Source organism: Papaver somniferum, chromosome 3 (genome assembly GCF_003573695.1).
Source record: "Papaver somniferum cultivar HN1 chromosome 3, ASM357369v1, whole genome shotgun sequence".
NCBI lineage: Eukaryota > Viridiplantae > Streptophyta > Magnoliopsida > Ranunculales > Papaveraceae > Papaver > Papaver somniferum.
In genome coordinates this window covers 115812014-115827337 of record NC_039360.1, presented here as the reverse complement: position 1 = coordinate 115827337, position 15324 = coordinate 115812014, and the positions used below count along the sequence as shown (strand labels likewise).

Below are 15324 nucleotides of genomic sequence, written 5' to 3'. Positions count from 1 at the left end.
AAATTGAGATGTAACTCTTGGATACTTTTACGTGACTGAGTTTGAATGTCTAGTTGATTCTCTTGGAATAGTATTGGAGTTGTCCATACAGATTGCCGAACGAAATATTGGGTGTGGTTGTTAGAACCCCGCTTTTTCAATTGGTATCAGAACATGCAAACACGCTAAGACCTTATAAGTTTGTGTTTGTAGCAGTCTGACTCTATGGACAGTGATGCTTTCTCAAACGCGCCACCAGATCCAGGGGACTCAGAATTTTCTTCCACGACTGATTTTATTAAATTTTTAGAAGATATTCTCTCTCGACCTTCTCCAGGTCTAAAATCCCTTGAAGCGTTTTCATGAATTGAAGAACAACTTGAAGGTTTATCTCTTGATGTTGAGTTTCATCTCTTGAGAGAACAAAACTCTCTTGATAAACTAAACCAAGTTATGATGAGTAACCTTCATGTTGAGGTTGATATTGATCTGAATATTAGTGAGGGAAGTACTTCTCTTCACGGCTATCCAAAAGCTTGTAGCGAACTGGATAAAGTACAAGAGGAGTCTAAAAATCTCATATATCACATGGATTCATCTCAGAACATTGCTCATTTCTTATCATGATATTGATTTTATGTTCTCTTGTGAAAAAGTTAGGATGTCTCTTTTCATTAAAAGAGTTTCCCTATGCAGTTCTAAACGCTTTCTGCAGAGACTGTTTTTTATAAGTTGTAAAACAAGAAATCAGGAAGAAAAACTCTTTTGTGTTCTTTTAAAGTTCTTTGAAAGACTTGTAAAAACTTACCTTTGGGTGTCTCTCAATACCTTTGAATGTAAAAGTAGTTGGAAAGAAACTCTATCTTGGTGTCATGCTGAGCAAGACATTGTTCACCTCAACACAACTTGATTGTGTTGTAAGTGCTTCCTCACCAAGGAATTCCCTGCTATGTATACGGTGAGGGAAGCACAAGAATTTGGGCGCACATATTGTGTTAAGTATGATTTTGAATCTTTGGTGAGGATGTAGATTTCGATTAGATTCTTCTAAAAAGGTATGTCTCTAAACTTGAGCAAAATTTATGATTTTATTATTTGCTTAAAGTGCTTATCATGATCCATGTACCTTGTGTATCGTTCATGTCTACCTAACTTGATTTGTGTTTAAGGTTTTTAAATGTTTAGGTTCGAAAATAGTAGTTCGGGATGTTTGACCTTCATGGTACACACACCAGTTTGCGTACTAGTTTTCAAACTGAAATTTTGTAATAAAAACCAGGGAAATTCGTTTACATACCATTTTGCAAACTGAAAATTCAGTAACTCCCATTTGCATACCCGTTTGCGAACTGGCGTGTAGACGTCGATTTTCGGTAAACTTGTTTTGGTCGTAGCATCTTCGTCCGAACTCGAATGTCCTCATTATTTTTGCATTATTTTACTATTTTAATTCTCTTCAAAATTGTGATGAGAAATCCTGGATTTGGATGAGTTAAGATTGGTCTTTTTCCCGTTTCTTGTTTTTGAGTGTTTTGCTCCGTTTCGTCACACTTGTTCCACTTCTCTTGGACTTGGTCACTTGGGTTCTTTGAGTAATTATATTCTAAGATCATTTATAGCTTTTGTAAGAACGTTGTTGGTGAATCACAAAGAAGAAAGTTCAAGAATGGGCAGTAGTACGCATTACTCTGGGATTCTTGAATGTTCACAATCCTCTTATGTGAACTACAGTGCAAGGTTGTTAATGACTTTGTATTTCCTTCTTTTTTAAGAAAATATTTTTATGCGCCTTTGATAGCCACTCTTGGTGTAAATCCGTGCGAAAAAAATTGATTCTACCTTCAAGCGGAAAATCATCTTGTATGTTCTTTACGAGTTTGTTTGTCCCTTCGTTTTGTTGTCTAGAAAACTTCTTATGAGAATTTATTCTTGTGTTTTTAAGAAGGATAACCAGGGTTTGGAATAACAATTATTGTGATTACATATAGCCATTGTCTACGTTTTTCATCTTGCAATGTTTTTAGATTTATTTATTTAAATTCTAAGTTATTTGGAAGATGATTTTGCAGTATTAATCTTTATTGGTTTTATATATTGCAAAAAATAATTTTGTATGGGATATATGGTTTACGTCTGTGAACTGTGATTATTCCATATATGCTCAAAAGTTAAGTCTATTGTGTCGTTATGCAAATATTGATGGAAAATAGAATGAACTTTTGGGTTATATGTCAAAGGTTAAGTCTATGGTATCATTATGTAAATATTGATAAAAAATAGAATGAACCTTTGAATATTCCGCAGTATTGATCTTTCCTTGATCCACTTTATGTGAAGGTACTGTATGGCTCCATAAGTTTTCTTATGTTGAGCATTTCCGGTTAAATTAATCATTAAGGTTCCTTTGTGGTTAATTTAATTGAGTTTTCTGGATACAAATTCATGTTTCATGTGATTTGTTAATGTCCAAAGAATTCCTTTTTTCTCGTGAAAGTAAGGTCACTCTTGTTGTTCCTTTTGGGAATGACATTTTATGGGGGAGAGTTCTTATTTAAACTTGTGCTTAATTGCCAAATCTTTGTGGGGACTGCGGATGTGGAATATTGTAGGAGTTATCTTGTATCTTTATTAACTCCTTGGTGAATACACTAAACTTCAACTATGTGAAATCATCGAAACAAAGTTGATATGTTCTCTTTCAGTCATGAAGTATCTCTATGAGAATTTCATTATGATCCTATAATTTTTTACCTTTGCTAATTTATATCGACAAAAAGGGGGAGAATTATTTTATTGTTCACACTACATACATATGGTTTACAGATCATTATGTAAGGGGGAGTGGTTTTCATTGTGAGATGAAGTATTGACTAAGCGGGAGTGATACATATCACCATAGTATTATTGTCAAAGTTGTGGTACAATTAAACTTTGATGTTGTGTAATAATACTATGATACTGTATAACAATATGAAAACAATTTTGTTGATTATTGTTATTGCTACGGATTTTCAACAATAATGATGCTGGGTCGAACACATTCAGAGTCACTGGAATACTTGGAGCGGCAAAGAATTCAAGTAATGTTGAAGAACCAAGGAAATCAAGCATGATGGATGAAAAGCTACAAAGTCTTATTTATTTTGTAATCCGTATGTATTGAGAGTTTTGTCACTAAAATTGATAAAGGGGGAGATTGTTAGAGCATTTCTCAGTCGAACTCGCAAGCGTTGCTATCTCAAGCTTGTTTTTCAAGTTTAGTCGCTCAAAACTATAGTCTTGATTTCTAGTCTACCTATAGGAGTTTCAGACTAGGATAGATTTTATAGTTGAGCTTTAGACTTCACGACGCTTATAACTGAAGAAGAAGATCTACTGAAGAACTCATAGGAACTTCATCAACAAAAGGTATGTGGAGACTAAAACTTATCTATCCTCAGATGTATATTCTATTCTTACTTATCTCGTATTGAAACAAAAGTCGTATACGATATAGTCTTTCGTATCATACACATTAGATATTTCGAGCTGAGTATAACTCGCTCATCTATTTCTTGAAATACATGTTGGTAGCTTTTTGTCTTAGCTACATTCATTATTATTCTTGACTTTATGTCAAAAGATGATCATGTGGAAATTGCCTTGAAACATCTTACTCGATTTGTGTGAGACAGTCATTTGATGTCGACTTGGAAAGTTTCGTATTGATCATTCGATTACTTGAAAATTGCTTATTATCTAATGGTGCGTGTGAGACATCCATTGTCATCATAGTTATAAAAAGGTATGAGGTTTGTGTCCATGATAGCCAGGGCTATCAGACGGACATCATTTAATGGGGACCCTGATCCGAAGATCGGGAAGCTCCGGATTGGGTTTTTACATGGACGGCTACGAAAGACTCGGTGTAATGTTAAGTTGGGAGATATGGGTGAAAGATATACTGGGCGGGTGTATTTCATCCGAGTCTAAAAGCTTATATTCTCTTTCTTCCTCATTGATCGCCTTTCTTCTCTCCCGCATGAACACAAGATTATTGCTTCTCTGTTTTTCTTTTCGTCGATTCTCCTTTCTGTGTGACGTGGGTTACCATAATATAGATTTATATGTGTTTCAGTTGAATCGGAAAGACCTCATTGAGAGGAATAGAAGAGGAAGGTAAACATTAAGAAACCCTAGAATTTTATTTTTAATTTTTTTTTATCTTCAGTTGATTGTTGGTTTGTTTGGGTTATTTTTTCTAGTTACTTTGATAAATTTCTAATTATATATCGCAGTTGAATCAGAAAGACGATTGAGAGGAAAGGAAGAAGAATGTAAACATATAGAAAACTTTGATCATCCTGTCTATGGCTCAATGCTTGATGTAAACTTTAAGATGCTTCTTCTCTTAAAATCAATGCAACTTCAAGGTTTTTGCAATGGTTGAATTCAAAGATCAAAAGAATTTAAAAATTCTTGCATTCTGACTTTGGTCTTTATAGGTCTTTCTGAAGGGTGTGTAGAAAATTCGTGTAGAGTTGCCAGATGCGTATCCATACAAGTCTATAAAATTTCATCTCAATGTTAATGATTTGTGAGCAAACTTACAAATGCATCCAATGTCCAATGGGTATATTGTTACAAACAGCTAAAGTCTTCAAGGTACTTTCAAGTTTGCACTGTTAAGCCCAGTTCTTTGTTCTGATTAACATTTAATCTTGTTTTTTGTTTAACGATTGAACATGTACTTCCACCTATTATCCCATCTGGGAAGCTATTCCCTGCTGAAGTTAATACTCAAAAACGATCATTCGTTTTCTCCATTGGTTTAACGTGTGAGATTGTGTGTTTTCTTTGTAATGTGTATGTTTATCTAGCTGAATTTCTTGGGTCTGCTTGGCAGGATAGAATTGTCGGACTCTTCCATTTGATTCAATTGAGCCCGTGACATTGAAAAGCATTTTGAGCCCTATGTTAAGGTATTGCATGTCATAGTCCAAAGGAACTTTGCATTTGTTTAGTTTGAAACACAAGTTGAATCTACCAAAGATCTTTAATGCACTCACATGAAGTAGGTTGGTTCTCTATATCTTGTTGCTGGATAGTTGATTTAGTTTCCTAAATATTCTCCATTTATAATTTCTTTCTTTGTGATTTGTAGTAAGATGTGTGGCAGGGTGTCTCTGTTGAATGACATCAGTATGAGAGCGAGCAAGGTGGTAGGGACCATCAAGCAACAGGGATCGAAGCCAGACCATGGGCGATATCCAGGGTAATAAGGATAAGCAAAGCGGCAGAAATACCACTCGCTCACCAGTTTGCTGCTAATTCAATGGTTGTTCACCAATTCGTCGCTCACCTATTTGTCGTACCCGTTCCCCTGCTGGTAGTTCAACCGTTCATCGATAGCTTGCTAGACGCTTACCAGTTTTTTGTTCAGCTTATACTCGCTCATTTGTTCCCTACTCGCTCATTTGTTCCCCATTCTCTATTTGTTCACTTTCGAAGCTCAACATTCCTGGGAAAACCAAGGCCTCCGGCCTGCAATTTGTGGTGAGATAGCCTATTGTCGGTGGGTTCAACCCCCCAAACTGTGAATATGTCAGCCTTACTAGGTTAACTGTGTAGAAATTTGCTAATGGTTTTTCCTAAACGATGCAGGAGTGTAAGATTGAAAGTCACCCTTCGGGAGACGTCTTACTGGGTGCAGACTGTAACATTAAAGAGTATGTGAATGGCCCGTCGGCCATCGTAGTCGCGGATGAGTCGACCTTTGTGAAGAAATGTCAAGGTATATATAGTTCCTGCTTTTCAATCTGCTTCTTATTTATTTTCTTAAAGGAAAAACTTGGTACCAACATTTGAAAAAAGAACTCTCACTTACTTTTGCAGGAGCATACCTTAATCTTGATGTACCCGAACTTCAAAGAATGCGAGAGAGGTAGACTATATCTATAATCGTGCTATGCATCATGTATTCATAGTAGTCAAAGTCGTATGTTTTGACTTATGTAATTCGAATATTTTGATACCACATAGCCCATATTGACTTAACTGGCACATAATGCTCTGTAGTTGGCTATGCACTCATCTTGGTCTATTAAGGCAATTGCACGGTAGGACTTAGCCAATGTGTCTTCCCGGCTTTATCCAGGTGGGATCTACTTTGGTGCAATACTAGATGCCAATGGTATCAGAGAAGGTATTTACCCTCTGCGGAACTTATATACTGCTGTTTATAATAAGTGAATTTATGGATTCATATTTCCTTTGGTTTTAGCTTAGTAGGGTATCATTAAAAACCTCAAAGAACGTTATATACTGCTGTTTACAATAATTGGATTTACGGACTCATATTTCCTTTGGTTTTATCTTATTACGTTTTACGATGCCTTTATTAGTTCCTTACACATGCTACTAGAAGCTTATTGTTTGCTTACATTGCGTCTCAACTTAATATGATGACATGAGTGATTACAATTTCGTTAATCACATCTTTGATTATTGCGTAATCTTGGTTCAGGCACTGTTTGGCTGTACTGACACATTACATACTTTAAATTGTTTTACCAATATCCATCTTACCTCAAAGGTATTGTTTGCATTACATTGTTACTTCTTTTACAGTGACATATACTTTTTTTTTTTACAATGACATATTTTACTGAACCTTCCTCATCAGTTTGGAAGTCATGGTTATAGACCATGTAACATGATCTGTTACAAATCTGATCTGAAGATTAACGTAAAACACTCAAATGTCAAGGCATGGAAATCTGAAGTGTCAGTTTTTGTTGTTGAATGGAAGGTATCTTTGCTGCTCCAAAATACCACTGCCAACACGGATCCATCTGTTCTTTTTATTTCTCTATTTTGTTTTCAGTAACGACAATACCTCAACTTTTACATACACTGTACCTATATACTTTTCGGTCCATTGTTGTGATTGGTAACTTTTGGGTGCTTAGAAGGTTTCACATTAATGTATAAGATGACCTTGGACTTGATCACCTTAAAAGCGTGTATGAATCATTTCTTGCTAATTAAGAAGATGATACTTTTTTAAATTAGAAAGGAGAAGTCAACCTAATGGTAGTAGCTGTATTAGGAGCAATATTGGAAAATGTAGTTAGGCTCTTCTTGAAAGAAGAAGTCCAATCATTTAGATGGACTTGAAATCAATGGTTTGGAAGGGGCAGGTAAAACGATTATACCTAATTCTTAATGTAAAGCATTACTCAGCCAATGTTTGAAACAGAGAAAGCTAGAATTTATCATGAATTTTTTGTTAGTGAACATGTCTGCCACAGAACCTGTTTCAGAAGTGATTCCACTCAGGTGCATGTAATAATGCACAAACTGTAGATGTTTAGGATTATGATCCAATGCCTTCTAAAATGCTGACGATCATATTTTGTAAATAGTGTATTTTACCCAATATTTCAGTGAGCCTGTGACATACTCATCTTAGTTATAGGCCAAAATGAGGATAAAATTTCTACTCTTTCCAATCTTGAGAAAATGTTAATAGGTAATGTTTTTTCCGTATGCTTGCATATGTTTAAGCTTATTTTGATCTCTTTTCTTAGATACAATGATCGTATGTACGGGTTAAGACTGGAATAATTAGTTCTTCTGATAGTGAGTTGTACTTTAAAATGACTTCAATTTTACTTCGTAGATGAGTAAGATCTTTGTTTTTGTCGAGTGATTGGTCGAGGTCAATCCATCAGAGATGCTGAACTTTAGGCGATGCTACCAATAGCTTGGAGCTTCGGTTTTCGGTACTTATCGTCGTCTGACTCTAGCTAGGAAAACATAGTTCTATATAGTATTTTCTAATGTATTTTTGAAGATTGAATCACTTCCGCTGGAAATTTAAGGAACCTTTAGGGCTTTGTATGTACCTACATCAAAAAATATTTATAACTCTTTCTTCCAATTGTGTTTGGCCATTTCTATTGGGTGGCAGTACCAGTGTACTATAAAAAATCTGCCATCTTGGAAGGAGAAGACTTGAAGATAACGGGATTGCATTCTCCTTTTTAGAAAGGTAATAAAAAACAACTCATTTTTCAATTAATGGTTGAACTTAATTTGAAATATTCAGGTTCCTACTTTATATGCATGATGTGAAGCCAGACTTTGCCGCCAGAATAATTTCTTATCAGCGACTTTGGGTGCTCCCTGAAGAGAAAGATGACTTTTGCAGGTGCAAATTATACCTCTGTTGGTATATTGCTTCATAAACATTTTTTTTTGATAGGCCTATTTAATGTCATTAGGATGTCTGATCCTGATATTACATCTTTTACGCTAGGAATTGAGATCTAGCGACGCTAGGAGATGACTTTCTCAAAAAATTTGGGTCTCTATGGCTTGATGAGCTGCCAAGGAACCTAAATTCAAATTGACTGAATGATTTTATGCCAAGGAACCTAAAAATTTGGGTCTCTCTGCATCCTTTTATTGCTGTTTTGTTTTTCAAGGACTAGACTCTACAGTAGCCTGATTAAGCGTGTGTATACATCAGCGAACCCTGGGATTATTGGATTTCTACACTCTTTAAAATCCCATGGATACACTTTTAACCAAATATTTTTAGTCTTATAGGCTTACCGTCATAACCATTTTTTTTTAATTTTTTTGAAGCATTCTGTAGATAATTATGGATAATTGTTGTGTCACATGTTTAATTGTGCAACTGTTATGATTAATTGTTGCGGCATTCAACCTCTCACATAGCAAATATTCGGTCGTAACCCCAGCAAATACTTGGTTAGTAAACGAAATTCACATCTGACAATCATCTGTCTAATTCAGATGCTTGAAGCCACATGCATTATTCGCTTGGCCATAGACTTGGTTTGACACAATTGCATGATACCATGCGTAAGTGTTAACATCATTAAGAGGAAGGTGATGTAGTGCTTTGAAGAGGTCTGAATCTCAAATAATGGCAGCAAGAAATCCTTCTCAGAATTTCCAGATTATTCCCAAATCGTTCTTTTTTTAACATAGGCATGCATGGTACAAAACGACTTTTTTATGTAGTTTTGTTTCTTTGATTTGTTACAGGATTCAATATACGCATCTGCCAACACTGTTAAACCTATCGACATGGCCGGAAGTATCATGCCCGTTTGCTTTGTATGCTGGGCTTGGACTGTAATTGAAGAAATCTAGAAAAATTACTTTTTCGTGAGGACAATGAGGTAATGGATATTCTCATCCTCTGACTGTCGTTGTTCCCTTCCTATCCTCTTTCCTTTTGGAAGTTCCTGCACACTTTTTGTCAAATTATTTTTTCACTTATTGTGTCTCTGGGTTAGCTGCAAAGCATCTGATCAGGGACCACTCTCAAGCATGTGGAATAAGCTTAATCCCAAGGTATTTAAGTGTCCACTTATTATTGAGTCTTAGTTGTAAGTCGGTGAGTTGCACAGCTTTTGCTAAGATGTTGAGCAAATAAGACAGGGTCCAAATTGTTAACATTTTCTTGGCTACAAGCTCTTTCAAGGTGGTTGAATCAGCTTTCAGGAGTTCCACAATGTACTTTGTAAAAGGTGGAAGGTTGGCTATTCAGGACTTTGTTTCCTGAGATGAATGCTTACGTGTGTTAACAAGTAAGCCGAAGGTAAGTCCTCTGCTCGATATCCCTTTGTGCCTTTGAACCATTTGCACGCAAGTGTCATTATATTAAACCCCACTTGCTATCTTACCTCAAATGGAAGAGCGCATGGTTCTCAACCATGTAGATGTGGATTCGACTCCCACGGATGGCACGGTTCGTTAAGTAGGCTAAAACTTTACATGCTTCCGATGGCAATATTATGCAGTAAACATGCTTAAATTCAAACATATATCTTGGTAATCATAGCAAACGAACGCCAACAATTTTAGAAGTAGCAAATATAGAATCTTCGCTTCATTTTTCAATAATGAATTGCGAATGAAATATTCCAGCCCACAATTGTCCAATAAATCTTACATGTTGCATTAAGGTAAAATTACTAATTTTAGCCCTTTCCTGAAATTGAAAAATGAGATGCTTCTGTAGGAATACGTATACAGTATACCAATATTTTTTAGTGTTTTGCTCTCAGGTGGTAACAAGAAAAGGTCATGGATCTTGAGACAAACATGTCGGTCTAAGATAAATATCTCCAACAGACTTTATATTAAATACACACTTAACATAAGTATATTTCCATGCCAACATTTGAAACGCATGTGCCAATTTGTGCGGTATTGGTGCGGCTTATAAAATGTTGAAATTTGTATACATCATCCCTTAATTACACAAATTGAATGAAAAAAAAACACCAAACTAAAATCATACCTTGATCCATAATTATGCATTTAGAAAAACATGGTAAGATATTAATAGGATAGGGTTGGTTGCGATTTTATACCTTTTTATTATTATAATTATAATTTTAATATTTTTTTAATGAATGGACATAGGTCAAGGGTAATTAAGTGTTAAATCCTACCGGCTGAATTCGGGGTTCATTTTGGCTAATCATGGTTTAGATGGAAAAACGATGGAAGTATAACAAGCATCAGGGGTACTTTCTTTGAAGTATCTTTATTAGAGGTGATTAATAACCAAAAATGTGTGAATTGACTTATCATGTGAAAGGGGTAAAAATAAAATAAACTACGCTAGACTTGATGAAGTGGAAGAGTATGTTAGGAAAGTTAAAAAAAATGTGGGGTTTCCCTGGATTTTGTGTTACAATACATGGATCAGAAATGATTAACTCACCGAAAATAAAAAACTGTGAGAATCACCGTGTGAGAGGGATGGTGGGGCCCACTCGTACCCTACCCACAGAACGCTTAGTTGTGTCCGTGCGATTCCCTTTCGGTGAAATTGACGGTGTAGAATTCGGTGAGTGTATAGTCGTTCTATATGGATTGGTTGGTACATCAAAGAAGCTCCTAGGCTGAGATGATCTCTCTTGCCATTTAGGACAACGGTTTATCCCCATTAAGTAATGAGCGGAAGTTCATTCAGATTCTATAGGCTGTTTTGCGGGAGCTTAAATTTATGCTCTTGACGAGGTTATTTGAAGTTCATTTCATTAACTACTTTAAAAGAGATAGTGTAAATGGGTATTGAAGCTTTTGGTGGGAAGAAGAATAAAGAAAGCTTCCAAGGTGTGCTAGAAATCTAGAATATAAGTATTGGAGGAGTTTGCAAAACAGGGAATACTAAACATGCAATGACTAAATTAATTTATTAGAGTAGATTGTTTCTTGATGAGATTACACTCATTCCATCGATTCATGGGTGCTACATGATATGTGATTTGGGAAAGGTATTCCAGTTCTAAAACATGTAGTGTTCCAAATCATATTAGAAATACTTCTTCATGGGAGTGTGAGCAGAGCATATGTAAACAGGGTTGTGAGGCTCCCTCATGTACACGTTGTTCTTAAGAGAGAGAGATGTTAGTCCTATTTTGCAGAGCACCTGTACTAGAAGGAGGCCAAACCGAAACTCAACGTGTCCTCGGAACTACAAGTCCTGGCACGGATGGGGATCAGAATTTTGTGAAAAACATAATTCACAAAAATTATGGTTAATTTGATATATATATATATATAAAGAAAAAAATTATGGTTAATTTGATTAGCGTCATTTTCTCCGCAAACTCAAACAACGATGAATTTCATATTTTGATGATACGTTCCTCTTATAAGACTCTACATTCCTAGAAAAAATGAACACAATTCGAAATACCAAATCTCACCATCTACCGATCTTAATTTCAATCGTTAACTTTTAATGGATGGTATTCAAAGGGGTAGATGGTGGTGTTATATGTCTCGAATTGTACTCATTTTTGGGAGGAATGTAGAGTCTCATAAGAGAAACGTATCATCAAAATTATAGATTTAAATTCATTGTTGTTTGGGTTGTGCCGAAAAAATGATGCAAATCATATATAATAGTGTCCATCTAAGAGTGTCCCTGGATCATCCCTCTATGTATACCTATATACATATATAAAGAAAAACAATGAAAAATTTAATTAATATTTCTATTTTAGTAAGTATATAAGTTGCATGTCATGAAGATTATATGAACTATTAATAATTACTTGGATTTGGGATAATATGAACTATTAATAATTGCTTCTAGAATTTATTCAAGTATATTGTTCTACCCTCATGTTTTTAGTTGGATGTCATTTTCTATATTATTCTTGACAGGCTAACATATACATCGAGTAGTTTATGATGTAGCCGATGATTGAGTTGGACTCATTAGAAGCTATCAGCGGTAGGTCTTTGGAAAAGGGAAGATGATCTACTACTCTATAAGTCATGATACTATTGATCCAGTTTTCTTTTGGGTATGGATATGATTCATTTTTTGATCGGTACAAACAAAGTGGATTAAGATTATGTGATACTTACCCCAAAAAATTAACTAAGTATCATGCTATATTATATATCCTAATTCATATTCAAAAGAGAAGAATTGATATTTAGAAATTCAGGGAATAGTTTTTTGAGTTCCAATGAAATATTTGAATTGGTTAGGGATTGAAAAACCCATGAAAAATGAATGTGAAATAAAGCAGTAAATTACCGAGCACATGCAACCATATAAGCACATGAAAAGTGAATTGGAACAACTAATTTAAAGTTGTGAGAAATAATGTTATTGTTGAACTACCAGTGCAAGTTTTGGTTGCCGACCAACGGGTGTTTGCAATTATACTGATTAATTGCTCTTTTAATTTTAAGCCATATATAATTTTGTTGATCGCTCATACATCTAAAGAACTAGGAATAAAAAATTAAGACTAACTTATGCGCATTTAAACAGAAAAAAAGCATGCCAAGTTATGACGAGATGAATCATACGTTATTTCACCAGTAGAAATAGATAACAAGACGGGGCAAGTGATGTGTCGCCATGTCTTTAAAGTTCATTGTTTTAATGTGGTTACATGTAAGTCCTATGTAGTTTAGAATAATTCAGTATATCCACTGTTGATTCTTCCCCGATCAAGTTTTTTAATAGCCAACTCTATTTTAATTTAAGATAGTAATATAGGTTTTATTTTGTACAGACGTATCTTTATTTCATTTTAGCTGAGCGAGCGCATTCCGAGAAAGAGTCTCAACTATGAAGATGTACAATAAGAGTAAAGGGAGAAACGAGAAATTAGATGTATTTTGCTTTGTGGTATTAAAGTTGGATTATCAGATGGCTAATAAACTCAACAATGGTTGGTTGGTTGGAGACATATACGCCAACTAATGTATGTAAAATAGAACACATAACAATTTGATATGGAGCCTACATATTTAGTTGCTAACACGTCCCTTATACAAAACGTCCAAACTAATATTTAGTATTATTAAGTTTACCATTATTTTTTAATCTTTACTTATGTATTTATATGTGCTAGAGATCAATCACATGCATATCCATTTCTATACATATTAATTGCCGACTAAGTTTTCACGTTGAACGATTTGGATGTTTGCATTTGAACAGATGATAACAATTTAGATACATAAATTGTGGACACCACCAAAAAAATCAGATAGTTAATTACTGTGAACATATATAGGTGTATGTCCATATCATAAAGCAATGGATATCACATGTTCATATGATGGATCATTAGATAGATTGGTGAAACACATACTAAAAAAATATAAAATTAGGTCTCAGTAGTAATTTTAATTAGTTTGCAAATGTTAAACAAGATTTAACTTTAACTGTTATGTATTTAACTTTAAATAATAGGTCATACTCATCATATGAAAAATTCTAAGCATATAAGGTGATATTTCAGATAATGTAATAATACGACTTGGGCGGTTATGGTAACGAAAGACAGGGTTTACGACTGCATATAAACATGACAAAGCTAAGAAATAACAATCTTATTAAGTTAGAAAACATAAACAAATATTGAGAAAATGTAGATTTTAATCTTTATCTCATCTAAACGTTAGATATTTAAGAGGGTGGTTTAGAGTCAAAGAACATAATAAGCAATACATAAATAAATATATAAAACAAAATCAGGAAAATGAAATTTGATAGGAAATAAAAGAGAATCGAGTTAAAGGAGGCCAAAAACGACCAACCGAGCTAGAGGATACTAAAGAACAAGGCCAACCAAGTTAAAGGAGGCCAAAAAATTGTTAAATAAATTGGAAGAGGGGCTTGATACTCAATCATGTAATGGAAACACATGATAAACTTACTTTTTGGAATCACTTAGGATGGTTTGGAAAATGAGCAACAAAAGACAAAATCAAGGCCGAGGAAGATAAAATCAAGGTCACTTTTGCTGCTCAAGATTCTCCTGATATTATAAATTGACGGGCGTCTATGAAATTGGTGGGAAAGATTATATTTTTTCGTGAATGGGATTTTATTATATGTTTAATAAAAATAGGACAATTATATATGAAGATGGATATCTCAGTTTTTATGTGTAAGTTGTTGTGGATATATATTTTTTGTTTATTTCCTTTTTTTTCCTGTGTTAGTTGTTGGACGATCTTCAACGTTATGAATATATTTACTTTTTCTAAAAGAGAAGAACTTGAACGAGTAATGGAAGGTATATATGCATATTTACTCTCATATAACTTCAAATTGAATTATAAAATCTTCAAAGCCATGGAATTATTGAGTACCATACAAAATGATGAACTACATATTTGGTTCCTCTGCCAACAATTTATTTTATGGATTCTTATGACCATTTGATCCAAACATGCATATTAACTTACGTTGAATGAGTTCTGTATGAGGTTGAATAAAACTTTAGAAACTTGCTACAATTGTTAAATTGTTTTTAGCATATCAACATGCAACTGCTCCAAAAAATAATGAGAAATTAAATTAACTTCTTATACTAAATTAGGTAATTAGAAAACAAATAATAACATGTTAGAATTTTCTAAACGCTATTTTTTCTTAAGAAAATAGTTTGTATATGGACTCAAATAATGTTGAAAATGTAGAAGTAAACTTACGCATTATGCAATTAGCAAGTCATAAGTTGAATAACCTTGATTCGTGATCATATTAATGTAGCTGCATTCAATGGTAAAAATACTGCGATATAAAAACTTCAAAAAGTTGACAAAAAACACGGCCAAAGAACAAGTTGAATACTTTGAACAATCCAAATAAGGTATCGACATGTGATTATGCAAACCAATAGAAAATATACTTATCTACCTCCTTATTGATCTATTTAAGTGATTAATAATTTTGTTTTGAGATGTATTTTTGTTGGAACTATGTACCTAAAGTATGTACAATGAAGACTAAAATGAAAGGTTGAGGCGGGGCCATAAGGCCCCGGG

General features: G+C 34.3%; 1 long non-coding RNA gene across 38 annotated transcripts; it reads left to right on the top strand.

Annotated features, from left to right (window-relative positions):
• The first annotated feature begins 3941 nt into the window (after nucleotides 1-3941).
• On the top strand, nucleotides 3942-14207 carry LOC113357112. Of its 38 annotated transcripts, none has more exons than XR_003363498.1 (13): nucleotides 3942-4137; nucleotides 4257-4345; nucleotides 4464-4623; nucleotides 4865-4940; nucleotides 5123-5514; nucleotides 5623-5752; nucleotides 5854-5902; nucleotides 6037-8014; nucleotides 8104-8173; nucleotides 9040-9176; nucleotides 9294-9351; nucleotides 9482-9598; nucleotides 13056-14205. It is a non-coding gene; the product is annotated as an uncharacterized LOC113357112 (long non-coding RNA). The 38 variants fall into 38 exon arrangements; XR_003363491.1 differs by adding an exon at nucleotides 12187-12256 and having other exon boundaries at nucleotides 9294-9598; XR_003363477.1 differs by lacking the exon at nucleotides 13056-14205 and having other exon boundaries at nucleotides 6037-6163; nucleotides 6485-6553; nucleotides 6644-8014; nucleotides 9294-12402.
• The last annotated feature ends 1117 nt before the right edge of the window (nucleotides 14208-15324 follow it).